The sequence below is a fragment of the Lissotriton vulgaris genome, chromosome 3_1 (assembly GCF_964263255.1).
Source record: "Lissotriton vulgaris chromosome 3_1, aLisVul1.2, whole genome shotgun sequence".
Taxonomy (NCBI): Eukaryota; Metazoa; Chordata; class Amphibia; order Caudata; family Salamandridae; genus Lissotriton; species Lissotriton vulgaris.
In genome coordinates, this window is record NC_141689.1 from 1,430,966,713 (window position 1) to 1,430,984,347 (window position 17,635).

Sequence of the window (17,635 nt, forward strand, 5' to 3'; positions counted from 1 at the left end):
TGGCATATGATGTCCACTAGTTCTAGTGGGCACCTTGCACCAGTCTAATCGACCCTTATTGATGGTGGTTGTAAAGTCAACCTTATAGAAAGCTAGTCTAGTGGTAGCATGAACCAGCAGTCTTCAGGCTAAGACTTCAGTAGGCGAGTTAAGCAAGTTGTTTTACCATTATAATCCCTTGAGGACCAAATGAAAAGACACCACACAAGGTATATATCAAATATATATGTATTCAATCTAAACACAACCCCTTCTGCACGCTTTATGAGGTCAGAGGTCAAAATACAATACAAGTCACACAGTTAATATACGATAAGTTGCACAGTATATGTTATGCCCTAGGGGACTCACAAACTATATACTAAGAAAGTGGTATAAGTACCCCGTGAGAGTTAGAAAGCAGGCCTGGGGCCTGTGGAATCGCTGGGGCTACACTAAACAATTAAAGGTTAGGAAGTAGGAGGCCCACAGGAGACTCGTGCAGTGTCTAAACACAGACACGAGTTACCATTGACTTTCTATGGGAAACAAAGAAGTTACAAATATACAATTTAAGGACACTTCTGGATGGACTAGGATGGAACCCTTTTAAACTAGGACACTTCGAGAGTCAAGACCCATGGGAGCACCGGAGTACTCGTGTTACGTCACCCAAGGTAGCCGGGTGCATAGGTGTCTTTTTCTGTCGTGTTTCGTCGTCGTTTTCTATGGAGAGCTGCAAAGAAATGCTGCAGGCGACCAGAGGAAAGTGTCTGGGTGGACCCAAAGGTGAATCGGAGATGTGAAGAACCTGAAAGCAGAGGGGACAGAGTCTGGATCACTAGCCAGTGACCAGGAAGGAACCAGGCGATGTCTGGTGCTTGAAGGTGAAGGTGAGTTTGTCTCTTATGCCACGAGATCCAGGAGGCATCGACGACCAGGCGCTGGATTCGAGCTGTCCCACGATGGATCTAGATGACTGCGGTGTCGTTATCCGGATTGGACCCAAAAAGCCTTGGCAACTGCAACCCACGTAGGATGTCCAGATTGGTTCTGTTGCAGACCAGCAAGGTCTGTGGCGAATCTCCTTTTCAGGGAAGCTGGAGCAACCAGGAAAGCAAGTTAGATTCAAGATGGTGTCTTCAGGGGGCTCACTAGCCAACGGGCAAGGAACCAGGAAGACGTGTCGAGCTCAAATGCAAAGGCGGGGCCCACTGGACACTCGCGGAGTGTGGGAGCCTGGGCTTCGGTGCAAATGGTGCTCGGGCTGGGCCTTCTCGTACCCCAATGCACAACTTACTGAGGCTTCAGGAATGGAGTGCAGGTAGCAAAATGCAGGATGTCCGGTCCCACGTCTCTGGTGTCCGCCACAGGTCTCAGCTTTGCTGTGGATGTGGGTCGGGTTCAGAGAAGTCTGGAAGTCCAGTCCTTGTGTCGCCGAGTCTTCGGGTTCCGACGGAAGCCTTGAAACTGCAGACCAGCAAAGATGCTGTTGGTGCTTGTTTGCACTGGGTGGTCACTCCTTGACCACAAGGGAGATGTCTTCCGTCTTCCAGTCAGAATGGAATGTCGAAGGTCCAAGATATGTCTTTAAATGATTCTTCCAGGATAATCTAAAGTCCTGGGGACACAGCTCCTATACTTATACTAAGGATGGGGGCTGGATTACCTGACTAGGTCCCTCCTATGGGTGGACCTGAGAAGGGGGTGGTTACACCCCTTTCCCTTTGTCCAGTTTCGCGCCAGAGATGGAGCGGAGTGCCCCAGCAACTGGTTTGAACCGAGCTATGCATGGAGCACCTTGTGTGCCCCCGGCAGTGTCTAGAAGCATTCACTGAATGCAGCCCTCCCTACCCCAATACACAAAACCCCTGTCTGGGGAGATGCCAGCACCTCCCTGGACAGGGAACCTATTGTCCAGGCCTCCCCTGCCAGAGTTCCCCCAGCAACAGGAGGACCGACCCGTGTCTGTGGCAGCAGCATCCTTTTTATGATGCTGAGGCTCTGTTTAACTTTAACCGGGTAAAGCAATAACTACATGTCTTCTCCTTCTAGAATGGGTGGAATGCTACCCCCGCCGCCAGAATTGGCAGGGGGGGGTAGTATTCCAAAGTGTTTGACACCTTACACAACATGTTTTGATAAAGCCAAACCAAAGTTAGCATTAACCGCGAGGATTATAATGCACTCAAGAGTATATGGTATGGTTATATCATAGAACAGCTATAAGGAGATGGTTCCGAAAGCTGCAGAGGGGCTCAGCTCATGCTAGGGCACCCTCTCACATAAAACCAAGCACTCTGCCTCCAGGATTAACGAGGCCTACCATAGGAGTCGCTTATAGATGTACATGTGTCTATATATAAAGGTAGATATAGGTATACTATATCTAAGTAAGGGGTGATTACACCACCTTACCCAGGCTGTGTGAACAGACCTGTGGTGTCAGTTTGGAAGGCAAACCAGGGGTGGCACAATACATGCTGCAGCCCCTGGTAGGCCTAAGGTGCACCTGTGCCCTGGGTACCTATGGTACACTATACAGGGGCTCAAAGGGTGACCCAGTAACCAATCTGGTATGTACGTAAAGTACATAGTATCAATTTAGATTTGGGCTGTGGGTCTGATTAGCAGGCCCACAGCCACACTAAAGTCGAAAAAACAGAGAATCACAGCAAAAAGTTGGGGTGACCATAGGAAGCAGACCCTACTCTCCTACAGAGACTTCTTATGCGCCACCCATGCGTGCTTCTTTTTCCGCGCCACCAAGCACCGATTCGAATACAGCACGTACCTTAGTCACTTTTTGACTACCCTTTTGAGACTTTTGTCTCCTTTTTTCTCCTGGTGCACGTAGAGATGCCTGGCTTTAAGTCCTGTGGGGCCTGCCTGGAGACCGACCACGACTCCCAGGTCTGTCGTGACTGTCGGGCTATGGTCCGAAGGCCTTGAGGGAGCAGCGCACAAAGCTACTGGAGGTTTGGCACTCGTCCCGATGCCGCTCCTAATCCAAGGATCGCTCCCGGGACCGCTCACAGGGCCGCAGTCGTTGCTTCTCGGGCTCCAAGACTTCGCCCTTGGATTCCCGTAAGCGACGATATAAAAAGAAGTCGAAGAAGCGGGTTCGCTCTCTGACGTCCCTCTGTCGATCCTGGGATTCGGACGAGGGAGACAGGGGTTCTGCCCCTGCGGCTCCCTTGGAACCTGGGAGTCCCGCGGTCTACCCACCTTTCCCGGGTCTGTCCACTACTCCCTAACAGGTGCAAGAGTTTCTTGCCACAATGGACTGACTTTTTAGGCCTCGGGCTCCCGCCGCTGTGCCTTGGGCCCCGCGGTCCCGCTTCCAGATCCTGTTGGGCCGCCGGCTGATCCAGCTTCGGCGCTACAGGATTCTGTGACGTTTGCTCCTGCCTTCGCGCCACACGGTCCGGCACTGCCGGCTCCGGCCCCGGCCCCAGCAATGCCTTTGGCTCCGCCGTCGGCGCCGCAGTGGGTGCCGTTCATCCTGCCCTTGCCCCGGTTCCAGGACCATTTCATTCCTGCCTGGGATCCGCATTGGGAGATGGTGCCGACCCAGCCCCGGCCTGCGCCGTTTCCTACGCCGGTCGTGCCTCCTCCTCCGCCGCGGCCGGCTCCACTGGCAACGGAAGTGGAGGTTGATTGGAAGGGTTCTGAGGACCCTCTTGCCCGTCAGTGTGACTCCGAGCAGGACTGGGTGGACGATCTGGAGGACGCAGGCGACCTTGATGTCTCTTCTGACACGGGGTTTGCCTCTCCTCCACCCACGATGGAGGAGGGCGCTTCCTACATGATGGTGCTCCGTCGGGCTGCTGAGGTCCTCAACTTTGACTTTCCTACGGTGGCCCTCAAGACTAACCTCCTTACCGAGTTGCTCCAGACGGCGTATACCTCATCAAAGCCCCTGCTTCCCTTCAATGATGCCCTCAGCGACGTCCTGTTGGTTACTTGGTCGCGGCCAGCCACAGGGGCCCCTGTGGATAAGGATTTCGCCAGGCATCACCGCCCGGCGTCTGGTGACCCAGCCTTCCTCACCACACACCCAACGCCTGAGAGTCTGGTTATCCAAGCCTCGACGTCGTAAGAGGTTGTTCTCTTCAGCCTGCTTTGAACACGCCCTGCCTCTTGGGCCGCTATTCCCATGTGGTGTGGGATACTGTGGCTCAAGTCTTGCCTCCGTGTCCTGAGGAAGTTGTCTGTTTTTTCCCAAGCGGTTGCTGAGGATAAGGATGTGACTAAGTTCGCCATTCGGTGTGGTTTGGACACCACTGATTTGTTGGGCAGGGAGGTATCTATAACTGTGGCGCTGCGTCGCCACACCTAGTTGCGTTCTACTGGGTTCTCACCCGATATCCAGAGTTCGCTCATGGACATGCCCTTTGATGGCACTAGCTTGTTTGGAGATCAGGCCGACAGTGCACTGGAGCGTTTTAAGAACTTGCGGGCCATGGCCAAGTCCTTGGGTCTGTCTACGAAGAGTCCCGTCACTCCTGGTTTTCGTTCCTTTTGTGGGCACGGCAGGGGCGCTCAGACACGTTCCTTCAGCAAGCCTGCACAGAACCAGCCTCAGCGAGGCTGCAGATGCGGCTTCCGCAGGTGCGGGTCCGGGACTCATCGTGGGGGGGTCAATCCACTTCCGCCCCCTCTGCTTCTGCCTCCAAACCTTCCTAATCCGATCTTTTTGGAGCATCCCATGCCGGTGTGTGGCAGGATCCGCTACCACCTCCCCCACTGGCGCGATATTACATCGGACAAGTGGGTGTTGCAGATCATCCATGGGGATTATTTCCTTCACTTTCTGTCCTCTACTCCAGTCATGCCACCTCAGTGCCACCTTATGTCGGGGGATCACTTTGTGCTTCTCCAGCAGGAAGTCATGGCCCTTTTGGCCAAGTGGACCATTGAGTACGTTCCTGTGTTGGAAGTAGGGAGTGGTTGTTATTCCCACTACTTTCTGGTCCCCAAGAAAGACAAGGGGGGCCTGCACCCCATCTTGGACCTTCGGAACGTCAATCGCTTCCTCCGGAAGGAGAAATTCAAGCTGCTGACTGGCTCAGGTAATGGCTGCCCTCGACCCTGGAGACTGAATGGTAGCGTTGGACTTTCAGGATGTGGATTTTCACATCCCTGTCCTACTGGCCCACCGACGTTACCTACGGTTCATATTATGCCACAAGCACTTTCAGTTCACCATGCTCCCCTTTGGCCTTACCAGCGCCTCGGGTGTTCACAAAAGCGAATGCAGTGGTCACAGCTCTTCTGCGCAGGTCAGGGGTGTCAGTCTTCCCCTACCTCGATGACTGGTTGTTAAAGGTGGGCTCGCCCCAGGAGATTGTCACCCACCTCCAGACTACGGCCGACCTCCTGCATTTGGTGGAATTTTCAGACAATGTGCCGAAGTTGCACCTGAGTACCTCTCAGAAGCTCCCCTTCATCGGAGCGGTTCTGGAATCTACTCGGTTTCGGGTTTATTCTCCCCAACAGCGAGTCCGGGACATTCAGGTTTTGATTCTGATCTTTCAGCCTCTATCCCGAGTTTGTCAGGATGCCCCGTCGGCTCCTGGGCCTGATGGCCTCCTGCATCCTCCTAGTACCACATGCCAGGTGGCATATGCGGGCTCTGCAGTGGACCTGAAGTTCCAGTGGGCACAGCATCGGGGAACCTGTCTGATCACGTCCAGATCTCGGAAGGCACTGCACGACAATTGCAGTGGTGGCTCACGAATCGTGATTGGGTCAATAGCAGATCCCTCTCCCTTCCCCAACTGTAGCACACAGTGGTGACCGACGCGTCCCTCCTGGGATGGGGTGGCCACTTGGGAGAGGCGGAGATCAGAGGCCTCTGGTCTCTGGCGGAGTCCCGGCTCTATATCAACCTTTTGGAGCTTCGGGCGATCCTGCAGGCACTGAAGGCATTCCTTCCCTCTGTCCGGGGAAGTGTGGTGCAAGTGTTCACGGACAACACCACCACCATGGGTATTGCAACAAACAGGGCGGGTGTGGTCCTGGACCCTATGTCAGGAGGCTCTGTGCCTCTGGACATGGCTGGAACATCAAGGCATTACCTTGGTGGTTCCCAGGTTTTCTGAACACCAGGGCGGACTAAGTCAGCCGCTGGTGCTTGATGGATCACGAATGGCGTCTGAACTTGGACATAGCGCGAGGTCTCTTTCAGCAGTGGGGAGAGCCTTGGTTAGATCGATTTGCCACCTAAGAGAACGCGCAATGTCATCAGTTCTGTGCATTGGAATTTCCAATGCTTCACTCGCTCGTCTATGCTTTTCGTCGCGAGTGGAGCTGCGGTTTGTTGTACGGCTTTCCGTCTATACCCCTTCTGTCCAGAGTGCTGAAGAAGATTCGGCACAACCGGGCCCAAGTCATCCTTGTGGCTCCGGATTGGGTACGAAGATATTGGTATCCCGAGCTACCCAGCATGGCGATCGAGCCCCCGACCCGGCTGCCTCTTCGGGAGGATCTTCTGTCGGAGCAGCAGGGTACGGTCCTCCACCCGAACCTGTCCAGTCTCCACCTCCATGCGTAGAAATGAAGCGGCAACAGTTGACAGCTTTCGATCTTCCTCCCGAAGTCTGTGATGTCATTCTGGCAGCCAGGCATCCCTCTACGATAACTGTGTACGCCTGCAGATGGCACACGTTTGTGGAGTGGTGCACAGCCAAGTCTGTGGATCCCCTTTCTGCCCCTCTTTCTGAAGTTCTTTTGTTCCTTCTTTCCATGACCCGGCAGGGCTCTGCTCTGGGCACTATCAAAGGTTATCTTTCTGCCATTTCAGGAAGCCGGAGAAAGGCGGATCGGCCTTCTCTTTTGTTAAGCCCCCTTTTTCTGAAAGGCATTACGCACCCTTTCCATCCCGTGCCATTCATCATGCCTCAATGGGACTTGAATCTTGTCTTGACGTTTCTGATGTGTGCTCCCTTTGAGCCCCTTCATAACTGTCCTTTGCGTCTTCTCACCTTAAAGACTGCTTTCCTGGTTGCTATCACCTCTGCCAGAAGAGTGAGTGAGCTCCAGGCTCTTTCTTCTAAACCTCCTTTCCTCTCTGTTCATCCGGACAAGGTGGTTCTGAGGACTTGTCCTTCTTTCTTGCCAAAGGTTGTCACGCCCTTCCACATCGGGCAGACCATCACTTTGCCCACCTTCTTTCCGCTTCCTTCCAGAAAGGCTCCACCGTCTGGACCCAAAACGTGCGCTCTCCTTCTACCTGAGCCGAACGCAACAGTTCCGGTTTGAGGACCAGCTCTTTGTTGGCTACGTGGGTGCCAAAAAAGGTTGTGCTTTGCACAAACGGGCCATCTCTCGGTGGGTCGTTCTCTGCATTAAGGCCTGTTACTCGTTGGCTAAGAAGGAGCCTCCTGTGGGGTTGCATGCCAATTTGACCAGGGCAACTGCAGACACTACTGCCTTGGGACGTGGTGGTCCCTTGCAGGACGTTTGTCAGGAAGCTACGTGGGCCACGCTGAACAAGTTTACCAAGCATTACAGCCTTGACCGGTCCGGAGAGTTGGCTTCTTCGGCCGTTCTGTTCTCCGTGACTTCCTGGTGTAATTTTGTTTGCAGACCCAACACCTGGGTTGGTATTGTTGGGGTATCTATTCTAAGGTAACAAATCTATCACTAACGTGTCTCTTTCAGATGCACAAGTTACTACTTGTGTAACGATATATCTGTAAGAGCCATTAGTTAGTGATGGTCTTTACCGCCCCACCCATCCTCCCCGTTCTTCAAACTGATTAATAGAGTTAGTCATCCCCTTTTCAGGGCCCTGGTTTCTTGGCACCAGTAGTCCGTTTCTTGCATGGCTCTGCGTTCCTGACGCGGAAAGTCGTGTACAGAACTGACATCCGCGCACATGGATGGCTCCTAAGTAGTCTTCGTGACATCATCTCGGTGCTTACGACGCCAGCGACGGGCGCATAGCCGCAGGACGCCACCTACTGACGCGTTGGGGTACTGCTAAGCAAAACTTTCCGGATCCAGTCTGACGCCTGGGGATGTTCTAAGGTAAGGGATCTATCACCAACTAATGTCTCTGACCGATATATTGTTACACAAGTAGTAACTTGTGCACCCGTCTTTTCAGAAGGAGTCTATTGTCTTCATAAGGGTTGTAATTGTTAGTATGGGAGAGGGAAGTGCTCTGTTGGTCGCTCTACAAGTTTTTCTTATTCTAGACTATAACAAGATGTCTAATGGAGTTAAGTTCTCTGCCTCTCTAGTTATTGCCAGAGTAATGAAGCTATCGTTGGGATACATATCACTTAATTTTTGCATCTATGGGTGTTGCAGCATGTTTGCACTCTTTTAGGTCTGATATGCGAGGTAGCTTGGGGTAGTGAGTGAGAGGGATCCCTGGAGCATTTCTTGTTCAGTCCACATCTGCCCCTGAAAACGCTCTTCTCAGTGATGTTGCTGACGTCTAGCAGCTATGGTGTCAATGGCAATCACAGAAAAAAGATATATTTTAGGGGAGTAGATATCCCGTTTTGACATGTTTGTTACTGGGTTGGTGTAAAGCCGTTTAATGCTGGCATTGAATTCCTTACTGAACCCGATATGTTCCAGCAGCATAAAAAGGATATCCAATAAGTCAAACTCCTTACTGTTGTCAAGAAGTACCGCAACAGAATTAATTATGGATGTAGCTGGTGCAGCAGTGCAAAACTAGTACGAAGACTTTGAAAAGTAGAGTGACCAGGTGTGAAGCCTAACTGATTGGGTCTTGTTAACTTCAGAAGCAGGGGAGTGATCTAAGCAATCAATTTTGCTACAATGTTATTGTCAGTATTGATCAGAGATAGTGGATAACGGGATTACATTCCTCAGGATCTGGCTTAAGTATCATTAAAATAAAGGCCTCCCGCAAGTTTCCCTGGACTATTCATACACCTTTAGCGGATGGGACGCAAGCATCTGCAGAAATCCTGTGAAACTGAGCACTAAGCCCATCTTCTACTGACCACTCGGAGGGGATAACTTGAATTATTTCTTCTGTGATTATTTGCACTTCAAAATTTTGCCTGAGCACATCGTCCATCCTTGCCAGTTTAACATTATCAAAGGAATTAAAGATGTCCCCTGTGGGGCTAGTCTTCAACCTGTAAAGGTCAGAGAAGAAGTTAGTGAATTCCTGAGGGCCATTTTCTGCTCTGTAAACCAACAGATTATCATCAGCACAGAGTTCAGTAACATCTGCACTGATCCAAAGACAAATAAGCAAACAAACCAATGTTTTTCCCGGCCTGTCTCCCTCGCAATAGTCTGGCTGTCATCTTTCCCAAGAAGTGAACCTCTTGCACAGCCGCTTTTTCTATACAATTCTAGTTTAACATTAGTTTCTCTTCGTGAGTTGAGTTCTCAGGGCATTTGAAGACTCTGGACTTCGAATGCTTCTTATGCTGTTAGGACTATCAACTGATGGGGTTTAAAGTTAAAATACTCCTGCAAAGGAGTTTAATTTCTGTATGGAATACAGAATCTCTTAAAGCATGTGGAAGCAGCCTCCAGGAGAAGGCCTTATGCTGTGGGCAATGAAGGGAAAATTCTAAAAGGATTGAAGGGTGGTTGGATAGAGTTCTAGGAATCCGTGGTGGCCACAATTGCTGGTGAAATCGGTGAGCCAGCACGGAGGAAAAAAATTAAATATAAACAAAACGTACCTGCAACCTGACATCTGCCACTTCTTTAGCTCCGACGATGCTCACACAGGCTTCCAGACTCCCCTGCACCAATCCAGGTGCTACTTTCATGCTGGTATTACCCAGCAGGAGAGAAGCTCCAGCAGGGACTGAGATTGTGTGCAACGACCTGGAGATATCCAAGTGCCCATGTCGGTTTGGCCATCCTAAGATGTCCGGCCAAACCAACATGCTGACTGGCTGTGCCCTGAACCCACCTCTCCTCCTCCTACTGCTGCTGGCCCCGCCCTCAAGACTTCTGCAGCTCCAGTGCAAAATAAAATGATGATAAAGCAGTTCTCTAAACTGCTTTATTATTTTATTTTACATGCGTCTGCTGGTTCCAGCAGTGGGGCGACGCTCCTCCACCATAATGGAGGAGCCACTCCTGCTGGGCATATGCGTAATCTTATAGTCCATGCTCAATGTCACTGGCGAGTAACCAATAATCTATCTTGGACCACGTAGTTTGGTCTGTTATACTGCAAGTACCCTCTCGAGCTATGGGTGTGTGACATGCCACTTGTCATTTAAACAATTGCCTTGACCTGCCAATAGTTTGTGCAGCTACAGGGTGGGGGTGGCGTATAGCACTAGACCTGTGTTGCTGCGGGTTGAGGACCACATTAAAGTTACAATTCCAAATCAATGTCTGAAGATTAAGCTGTAGGATTTTCCCCCCAGACTTCCTGATAGAAGCTTGCTGTGGTGGTCCTCTTTGGGTTGATATATGTACACTAATGTTACCAGAAATCCCAGTAAAGTACCATGCAGCAGGAAGTATCTACCTCTACCATGCTTGTTTTAGACTTTCAATTATGCCAGCTGGGCACATGTACCTGTAGTCCCCTGGTTGCTGCAATCCTCACTCATCATCCCACCACACCCGCAACAGTAGCATTTCACATTACTCTAGTTCAGAGGTCTTCAAACTTTTTGATGCCGAGACCCCTTGTCAAGATTTATTTAGGCATAAGGTCCCACTCCTGACAATTTCTAAAATTTGGTACTCCTCATCATTGACAACTATCGACAACCATGAACACCCCGAATGCCCATTGCAAATCATTTTTACAGTGAGGAAATAATATTAAAAAGTAATTAGCAAACCAAAGGTCAGTGAGCGTGGGGACGTGGTCAAAGGAGTGGGTAAAAACAAAGGGCCTCATTTATGACGAATTGGCGCTGGCCTACACCAATGTGAAAGGGCAGGAATCCACCTTAGTTATGAAATATGGTGCATTCCTGTCCTTTCCCCCTGCGTTGGCGCATAAATTACTGCCTAGCGCCAATGTAGGCAAGATTATTTTTGTGCATGAAGGGACACCTTCCTGTACAAAAACAATCCAGAGATGATTTTCCTCTTTCTGTGTGAGCTGCAGAATGCAACACACATGAAAAGATGAAAAAATGAGAAATGAAAACATTTCTCTTTTTACGCCTGCTGTGGGGAGGGGTAAGGTTCTGGTGCTGCCCCAGGTTTACATGGTTTTGTAAATCTGGGGCAGCGTCAAAATCCATTGGTGTTGCATGGGAACACCCACCACAATACCCATGGAATGCCTACTTGACAGACTAAGGCAAGGCAGGAACATGTACTGCTTTATTACTCCATATGTATGAGGCTATGTAAAGCCAGGCAGGGGAACTTTGCATCGCCTCATAGATATAATTGAGACGCTTGTGCCGCCGGAGCTTCAAAATAAGTGACGCTCTGGTGGCACGAGCCTCTCCTAAATCAGCCCCAAAATATTTTGTTTGCTTTTTAGGTTTTTCACAATCAGGTAGCTTCAGATAAAATAATGGGCAGCTTAAATGAAAAATACATATTCAAAAGTTTTTACTTATTGGGAAATGCACTGTAGTACATTATGAAACCTTTAATAGTTAATGTACTGCAGAGGTCTGTGTGTAACTAGAGAGCCACAGAATGAAATTTGGTTGGTGCTGTGGAGAGTAATGGCATGTATTTTTAGTGCTACCAGGTCACAGCCTGTAACAGAACTCCCTGTGAATGTGTGAATCATTATTTTATTCTTGCATTCCACACATTATAAGCTAGACTGCTACAAACTGTGCAAATAGTTTTAGGATAAAATGGAGGTTTCAAAATGTAGGTTTTAATAATACCGGACTATGCGTATTGTTTTGCATAACTGTTCCTTCAACACCTCCACAGGGATACTAAGTGCTGTGTAAATTATGATTAAAAGCATGCACTTCACAGCCCAGTTCTTAACTCTTCCTTCTACCACTCAGCAAAACCAAATCTTTGCTATCACAAAGCAATTAAAGCCGTACCCGCTCCTAAGCACCCTTTATATTTGCCGATTAACTCCTAACGCTCAATTTTTACCTGTCGGTCCAGCCTCTTCATAACCCAGCACTGGAGACGTAAATGAAGAGTCATAGTTTACAAAAGAAAGATTACGTTTTAGATTCCAGGGAAAAGTGAGGCCTGGAAATGAGCCACCCCACAGATTGGAGACCTCTGCTTTAATTAGAGGCAGAACACCAGCAGATACAGTCATGGAGGCCCAAGGCAAGTGCCCTAGCCTAAGGCAGACTGCTTCCCTCCCACCATGCAGCTGCCCCCCCCGGCAGGCATGGAGCTGTTTTTCAGTTAGAGCTTATATTGGCGTAAAAGCATATTCCCCCACCCCCATTTACTTATTTATTTTTTATTTATAACGTTTTATATAGCGCGAACTTGACCCAAGAGGGTATCCGAGCGCTTTACGTTTAGGATCATTGCATAACAAGATACATCAGATACAAAAGTATAGAAAGATACAGTACACATAAACAATGTTTCAATAATTCGTAGAAGGGAGGGGAGGAAGAAGTAAAAGAGGGGAGACGAGGAGGAACAATGCCCAATGTCCGGCTGGGTAGGTGATGGTCAAGTGGGAAAACCAGGGCCAGACTCCTCATTAGCTGTCAAGTAGCACCACCAGTCATCAGCCATGTTGCTCAGGTCTCAGCGTTCAGGAAAAAACAGTTTTAGTTTATTTGAATTTGAGAAAGTTATATAGTGCTATCTAGACCCGGCAGTATCAGAGCGCAGAACCAGGGAAACGTTGCATTAGAAGGTACATCAAAGGATTATAAAGCACTGGCTAGACCCGTAGGTATCAGAGTGCTATAGAAGAGGAACATTGCGTTTAAAATAACATCAGTTACAATAGTGTAGTAAGGTACAGTAAACAAACAACGCGGTTGAGAGAATTTATAGGAAAGGAGGGGAGGAAAGGAGCCATAGCAGGGAGACGAGGAAGAACTGTGTCCGATGTCCGGAGAGACAAATAGAGAGGGAAAGGGGAGTGAGAAGGGAGAGGACGAGGGGAAAGACGGAAAAGAGATAAAGGGTAAGTCAGCCCAGAGACCGAGTGGGTAGGTGACGGCTAAGGAGATAATCTAAGGCCAGTCTCCTCTATAGCTCTCTAGATAGCTCCAACGAGCATCGGTCAGAAAAATGGAAAGAAAGGAGACCAGGAAAAGTCAGAACGGCAGAAATACGCAGGGGGGGGGGGGCGAGACAGGGAGAAGTGGAGAAACGGTGTCTGGCTGGCCAGGTTACGGTCAGGGGATAAACCAAGGCCGATCTCCTCAATTAGCTGAAAAGAGCAGCTCCACCGGGCGTCAGACAAAATGCTCGAACTCCGCTGTCCGGGTAGGGGTCAAGTGTACTCGGGGGAATGTCAGAATAGAGCGGGTGGCGGGGTGGAGGGACATGGGAGCCACGGTCCGAGGAAATTACAAACGTACTCTTGAGGTCAGGCACAGTCCTGGCAGGGTTTTGCAAGTAAAAGCAGAAGATCAGGAAGGGGGGGAAAAAGCACCACTGTTCCACGCCATGAGTGTGCAGAGAATGACAGAGGTTAACAGAGAAAGGAAGGGCCAGACTCCCAATAGTTCTTAAAAAGGACACTAGGTCTCACCATTGCCCTCAACCGGGGGTAGAAGGAGGTTTGACGAGGTGGCATAGTGGCAGAGAAACAAGTCTTCCACCACTGGGTCGCAAGCCACCCCTCTGGATGAAAGCCTCCCAGGAACTGTTGAGACAAGTGGATAGTGTGCTCCCAGAGTCCCTGGCTTGTGAAATAGCTCACATTGTTGGCACTCTCTTACGTACACGCGCCTGAAATGTGTCTATGTCCTTAAGCTCAAGAAGTCAGCGCCCTAGCTTTGCTGGTCAGGATAGGTTCATTGAGGATTGCGGCACAGCCCAAAGTGCTCCCTCATGCAGTATAATTGTTTGTGTCCTCATAGTCGCCTCCACAGTCTGCAACAGATCGGCGCCATCTTGCCAATCCATAAGTGCTCCACATTAGACTGCAGCAGTATCAGAACAATGTGCACAGTTGTCTCCCAAACACAGCGTCCAGTCAGGCATCCTTGAGGTGGACTTCGTGGGTCAGGCCCAGTTATTCCAGGAACGTAGCACAGACCCCTCACCTCACTTAAGCACGCCGCAGGTTCAGCCTAACCCCGCAGTCGGCAACCAGCCAGACTGGGCATGCACAGACCCTTTCCGGGAGCTTTTATCTGGTCACATTCAGTTTCAAACCCCCAAAGGGAAGGTCAAGCTGCTGACTCGTATCCTAACGCTTGCAGGGCTCCCCCCACCTACTGCTGCAGTCTTGCTCAGGCCAGCGCCTCACCTGGAACGAGGGGGGCCACTGGTCCCCCAGTCTTTGTCTCCATCTCTTCAGATGCCAACTTAAAGTTCTTCCCAGTCCCACGCCAGCAACTACTTTGAGGTACATTTCTGAGTGCACCAATTTCCAGAACCCTCAACAAATCCTTAAATTTGCAGCGGGAATTCTTTTCTGGATTCACATGCTGTGCATTATTCCGCCATCTAGTGGTTGGGTCCGTAATAGTCTTTTTTTTTTTTTTTTTTTCTCCTGGCCTCATCGACCACCATTTAGTGCCAGGTACGTCCTCTGTCTGACCAGACTGCGCCCTGGAAGTAGTTGTGCATGGTAGCCATCTTCAGATTCTTTTTTTCCGCCATTGGGTCTGGAAGCAAGAGGGGATGTTCCGAAGAATTGCACAAAATCCCACCCAAAAACTTGAGATTTCGAATTAAAAAAAAAATCTGACATCGACCTCTGAATCGGAGAACACAATTTCCACCCGGGATGACAACGCCAATACTGAAAGCCTCAAGGTCCGACAAATGGTGAGGTAGGGGCCATGAAAAATACCCCTATAAAATGTTACCCCTAGTGCCACCACAAATTCGCAAAATGTGATCCACACGATGTGTGCGATCCAAAGAGCCCCACGGAACCCCACCAAGTGAAGCTGACTAGGGAAGATAGCCCAAGGCGCCAAAAACGGGGGTTTAAAACGAACCCCTGAAGGGAGTTACACCACCCGGTAAGACAGATGTGACGAAGAAGAGAAAATCTCTGGTCTCCGACACCGAGAGCCCGCAAGGTCGAATAGAAAAAGACAGCTCGAGGCTGAAATGGCGTCACTTCTCCAGAAGGAGTTCAGCGCATCACTCAAGGAATTTCGTATTCCAATGATCCCGCCGCTGACACCGACAAGGTCGATGCTAAGGGGATGGAAGAATCCGAAGGAGAAGAAGAGGAGATCCTAGAGTCGCCTCCCAACTCACGAGCCACATGATGGCGACCTCCAGGAGTACATCGACGCTCCAGAGGAGGAAGCCTCTGAAACTTTTGAGGACCAATGGAATGATCTTGACACAGAAAGCCCAGAAGACGAGATATGCGGTTATCCCTCGAAGGCTTCTCCCCCAGATGACATGGCCTTCTACAACGGCTTAGTGAAAAGAGCAGCTGACAATTTCGGGGTCATCCTCTAGGAAGAAAGGTGAGACACACGTTTCCTCTTAGAAACACGAGCCTCAGCTAACCAGGGCAAACAGTACCTGCCAATGCTGCCAAGCATCCTGGATCAGAGCAAAGAAGCCTTCAAAGAGCCTTCCTCTAGTAAGGGAGTAACACCAAGGGTCAAAAAGAAGTACAAACCCTCTTCCAAGGATCCCAAGTATATCCAAGGAAATACAGTGCCTGACTCCATTATTGTCACCAAAGCAGAAGAAGGAGGGCAAATGCCATCTCTAACAGTGAACCACCTCCAGGGAAGGAAAGAAAACGGATGGAGGCGGCAATGCAATGGCGCATCGCAAACTCAAATGCACTGTTAAAGAGGTACGGACACCAGCATTGGGATGACATTGAGGAGCTCATCAACAATCATAGATTTCTCCCAGCACTTTTTGCTCTATTATTCATTACTTTTTGTTCTTTTAATCCCTCTTTAAACTTTTAAAACCCATAGGAGTTCATCAAAGCATCAAAAAGACATAAGCCAGTCATATACATATTAACATCCAAATAACATTTAAAAACTTTTTGTGATTAAAATATGGGATAATGAAATGAATTGCTTTGTTAACCCCCAGAACCGTATGTCAAAATCAAGAGCTGTAGCTACATAAAACCCAGCTTTCCTTCCCTAATTTAAAAAGTCATATAAAATATCCGTCCCTTATCATAGGAACCTTTTTCTAACACACCATATAGAAAAGAGAAATCTGAATACTATCGCATGATGGAACCATATTTCAGTTTTATAAGCGCCTCATGATGGTTGGGGATCCCTATGTACCTACAAACAAGTTCTCATATCTAGAAACCTCTTTAATCTGTGTACATTTCCCAGTTAAGGAACTCATTGTAAGAGAAGAAAGTCCAGAGGCACTGTACCAATCCACCAGTCTTCCTGGAGAACGCAAAAGAGGTTGGTAAAGGGTCTTCCCATAGAGATACCAATCTTATACTATTGAGAGTGACCCTGAGAGGAAAAAACCAGGGTAGGCTTTTGACCCCTGGTATCTCCAGAAGTTCTTCTAATGCTTGTCTATATGGTGGTCTGCTCAGGGGTTGACTAGATTCTCCTCCAAAAGAGGAGAGGTCTTAGGGCGATATAGTTTGATCGCTTTTCATGCTTTTTAGAAGAAAATAAATCTTCGATTTTGGGACAATATTGCAAAGCTAGTTTTTAAACATAGATTGATGGCCTTCAGATACATTTCTTCAGTTGCACAAGAGCATTTTAATTTAGTACATTCTAGGCCAAATCCACATTAGCGCTGTTGCTTTATGTATCATAGCCAGTGTGGAACTTATTACTGGGTTGCATTTTTAGCATTGTGTAATCTAGTTTGTACCCACTTTGCATCAAGATAAAAGGTTATTGCTATAAACTGAGGTAAGTTAACTACGTCTGCCTGAAGAGCATCTTTCTTGAGTAACTGATACAATGCTATTGATGGTATTCTAAATAAAAATGTCAAGGACATAAACCTTTCTACTATGAAAGTAAATATCAAAGCTTGCTTACAGAGCATAGCATGATGCTCATGTTTAGTTCTACATGTTAAAATGTTGGTTTGCTATACAAACACATCTTCAGAAATTAATGTTATGTATGGCTCACATTGGGAGCCTTTCGCTTTAATTTCAGTTTCTGATCTCATATTCCGGTGCTGTGTCATAGCAATGGTTGATAACCAAACTGTTTACCTACTATTGTGATGTCATAAAGACTAGGTTGATAAGGTTCTCTGAGAGCCTGTCAGCGCAGTGCTGCTTGTCTGCTTCAACTGTAAGGAGAAAGCACAGCTGCGGGGAGGGGAGGGAAGGCGAGAAAGGTGTTTGGGGTTGTCAAGATGGCAGGTAAGTAAATTTGTTTTTTTTAAACCTTTGTAAAAGCGATGTATAACAGAGGCCATGTTATGTATGGCTTCCCAATTACTTCTCGGTCACTGCTTGCAGTTGAAAGCAGATGATTTTTTTCGGGGGGGGGGGGGGGCATTCGTAACATATAATTATAGATGGGTAAAAAGTAAATTACGGCAATGTTCTCACCTTAGGATTCTGAGTGACATCACCAGTAACTTT

At 48.8% G+C, this 17,635-nt stretch overlaps 1 protein-coding gene across 1 annotated transcript in view; it reads left to right on the top strand.

Annotated features, from left to right (window-relative positions):
• TNKS (tankyrase) overlaps positions 1 to 17,635 on the top strand; it is a 700,580-nt gene that overhangs the window by 232,887 nt on the left and 450,058 nt on the right. The gene's annotated exons all lie outside the window — the stretch shown is intronic.